Source organism: Doryrhamphus excisus, chromosome 13, assembly GCF_030265055.1.
Source record: "Doryrhamphus excisus isolate RoL2022-K1 chromosome 13, RoL_Dexc_1.0, whole genome shotgun sequence".
NCBI classification, from domain to species: Eukaryota; Metazoa; Chordata; class Actinopteri; order Syngnathiformes; family Syngnathidae; genus Doryrhamphus; species Doryrhamphus excisus.
The window spans coordinates 3,500,621-3,503,120 of NC_080478.1; the positions used below are offsets into that span (position 1 = coordinate 3,500,621).

At 52.2% G+C, this 2,500-nt stretch overlaps 7 non-coding genes and 4 pseudogenes across 7 annotated transcripts; all 11 read right to left on the reverse strand.

Annotated features, from left to right (window-relative positions):
* Positions 1-80: 80 nt before the first annotated feature.
* On the reverse strand, positions 81-189 carry LOC131141889 (5S ribosomal RNA; annotated as a pseudogene).
* A 112-nt stretch (positions 190-301) lies between these two features.
* LOC131100014 (5S ribosomal RNA) lies at positions 302-420 on the reverse strand. The gene has a single exon (XR_009118783.1). It is a non-coding gene; the product is annotated as a 5S ribosomal RNA (ribosomal RNA).
* A 112-nt stretch (positions 421-532) lies between these two features.
* On the reverse strand, positions 533-651 carry LOC131099683 (5S ribosomal RNA). Its single transcript, XR_009118501.1, has one exon. It is a non-coding gene; the product is annotated as a 5S ribosomal RNA (ribosomal RNA).
* A 112-nt stretch (positions 652-763) lies between these two features.
* LOC131099667 (5S ribosomal RNA) lies at positions 764-882 on the reverse strand. Its single transcript, XR_009118490.1, has one exon. It is a non-coding gene; the product is annotated as a 5S ribosomal RNA (ribosomal RNA).
* A 112-nt stretch (positions 883-994) lies between these two features.
* Positions 995-1,103, reverse strand: LOC131100824 (5S ribosomal RNA; annotated as a pseudogene).
* Positions 1,104-1,215: 112 nt separating this feature from the next.
* On the reverse strand, positions 1,216-1,334 carry LOC131142597 (5S ribosomal RNA). The gene has a single exon (XR_009132669.1). It is a non-coding gene; the product is annotated as a 5S ribosomal RNA (ribosomal RNA).
* Positions 1,335-1,446: 112 nt separating this feature from the next.
* On the reverse strand, positions 1,447-1,555 carry LOC131141576 (5S ribosomal RNA; annotated as a pseudogene).
* Positions 1,556-1,666: 111 nt separating this feature from the next.
* Positions 1,667-1,785, reverse strand: LOC131100248 (5S ribosomal RNA). The gene has a single exon (XR_009119007.1). It is a non-coding gene; the product is annotated as a 5S ribosomal RNA (ribosomal RNA).
* A 112-nt stretch (positions 1,786-1,897) lies between these two features.
* Positions 1,898-2,006, reverse strand: LOC131140940 (5S ribosomal RNA; annotated as a pseudogene).
* A 111-nt stretch (positions 2,007-2,117) lies between these two features.
* LOC131142903 (5S ribosomal RNA) lies at positions 2,118-2,236 on the reverse strand. Its single transcript, XR_009132964.1, has one exon. It is a non-coding gene; the product is annotated as a 5S ribosomal RNA (ribosomal RNA).
* Positions 2,237-2,348: 112 nt separating this feature from the next.
* Positions 2,349-2,467, reverse strand: LOC131099432 (5S ribosomal RNA). Its single transcript, XR_009118266.1, has one exon. It is a non-coding gene; the product is annotated as a 5S ribosomal RNA (ribosomal RNA).
* Positions 2,468-2,500: the final 33 nt, after the last annotated feature.

Genomic DNA, 2,500 nt, shown 5'->3' on the forward strand with positions numbered 1-2,500 from the left:
GTGACGCAGGCCAAACTAGACTCTGGCAAACAGTGTCAAACAGCGCCCTTTGCTGTCAGGCAAGAGCAGAAACCATAAAAAGCTTACAGCTCCTGGTATTCCCAGGCGGTCTCCCATCCAAGTACTAACCAGGCCCGCCCCTGCTTAGCGTCCGAGATCGGGCGTTTTCAGGGTAGTATGGCCGTAAGCTGCCAGATCAACTGAAAAGATCCTATTTGAAGGTGACGCAGGCCAAACTAGACTCCAGCAAAAAGTGTCAAACAGCGCCCTCTGCTGTCAGGCAAGAGCAGAAACCATAAAAAGCTTATAGCACCTGGTATTCCCAGGCGGTCTCCCATCCAAGTAGTAACCAGGCCCGCCCCTGCTTAGCTTCCGAGATCGGACGAGATCAGGCGTTTTAAGGGTAGTATGGCCGTAAGCTGCCAGGTCAACTGAAAAGATCCTATTTGAAGGTGACGCAGGCCAAACTAGACTACAGCAAAAAGTGTCAAACAGCGCCCTCTGCTGTCAGGCTAGAGCAGAAACCATAAAAAGCTTACAGAACCTGGTATTCCCAGGCGGTCTCCCATCCAAGTACTAACCAGGCCCGCCCCTGCTTAGCTTCCGAGATCGGACGAGACCGGGCGTTTTCAGTGTAGTATGGCCGTAAGCTGCCAGGGCAACTGAAAAGATCCTATTTGAAGGCGACGCAGGCCAAACTAGACTCCAGCAAAAAGTGTCAAACAGCGCCCTCTGCTGTTAGGCAAGAGCAGAAACCATAAAAAGCTTACAGCACCTGGTATTCCCAGGCGGTCTCCCATTCAAGTACTAACCAGGCCCGCCCCTGCTTAGCCTCTGAGATCGGACGAGATCGGGCGTTTTCAAGGTAGTATGGCCGTAAGCTGCCAGGTCAACTGAAAAGATCCTATTTGAAGGTGACGCAGGCCAAACTAGACTCCAGCAAAACATGTCAAACAGCGCCCTCTGCTGTCAGGCAAGAGCAGAAACCATAAAAAGCTTACAGCACCTGGTATTCCCAGGCGGTCTCCCATCCAAGTACTAACCAGGCCCGCCCCTGCTTAGCTTCCGAGATCGGGCGTTTTCAGGGTAGTATGGCCGTAAGCTGCCAGGTCAACTGAAAAGATCCTATTTGAAGGTGACGCAGGCCAAACTAGACTCCAGCAAAACATGTCAAACAGCGCCCTCTGCTGTCAGGCAAGAGCAGAAACCATGAAAAGCTTACAACACCTGGTATTCCCAGGCGGTCTCCCATCCAAGTACTAACCAGGCCCGCCCCTGCTTAGCTTCCGAGATCGGACGAGATCGGGCGTTTTCAGGGTAGTATGGCCGTAAGCTGCCACATCAACTGAAAAGATCCTATTTGAAGGCGACGCAGGCCAAACTAGACTCCAGCAAAAAGTGTCAAACAGCGCCCTCTGCTGTCAGGCAAGAGCGGAAACCATAAAAAGCTTACAGCACCTGGTATTCACAGGCGGTCTCCCATCCAAATACTAACCAGGCCCGCCCCTGCTTAGCTTCCGAGATCGGGCGTTTTCAGGGTAGTATGGCCGTAAGCTGCCAGGACAACTGAAAAGATCTTATTTGAAGGCGACGCAGGCCAAACTAGATCCAGCAAAAAGTGTCAAACAGCGACCTCTGCTGTCAGGCTAGAGCAGAAACCATAAAAAGCTTACAGCACCTGGTATTCCCAGGCGGTCTCCCATCCAAGTACTAACCAGGCCCGCCCCTGCTTAGCTTCCGAGATCAGACGAGATCGGGCGTTTTCAGGGTAGTATGGCCGTAAGCTGCCAGGTCAACTGAAAAGATCCTATTTGAAGGTGACGCAGGCCAAACTAGACTCCAGCAAAACATGTCAAACAGCGCCCTCTGCTGTTAGGCAAGAGCAGACACCATGAAAAGCTTACAGCACCTGGTATTCCCAGGCGGTCTCCCATCCAAGAACTAACCAGGCCCACCCCTGCTTAGCTTCCGAGATCGGGCGTTTTCAGGGTAGTATGGCCGTAAGCTGCCAGGACAACTGAAAAGATCTTATTTGAAGGCGACGCAGGCCAAACTAGATCCAGCAAAAAGTGTCAAACAGCGCCCTCTGCTGTCAGGCTAGAGCAGAAACCATAAAAAGCTTACAGCACCTGGTATTCCCAGGCGGTCTCCCATCCAAGTACTAACCAGGCCCGCCCCTGCTTAGCTTCCGAGATCGGACGAGATCGGGCGTTTTCAAGGTAGTATGGCCATAAGCTGCCAGGTCAACTGAAAAGATCCTATTTGAAGAAGACGCAGGCCAAACTAGACTCCAGCAAAAAGTGTCAAACAGCGCCCTCTGCTGTCAGGCAAGAGCAGAAACCATAAAAAGCTTACAGCACCTGGTAATCCCAGGCGGTCTCCCATCCAAGTACTAACCAGGCCCGCCCCTGCTCAGCTTCCGAGATCGGACGAGATCGGGCGTTTTCAGGGTAGTATGGCCGTAAGCTGCAAGGGCAACTGAAAACATCCTATTTGAAGG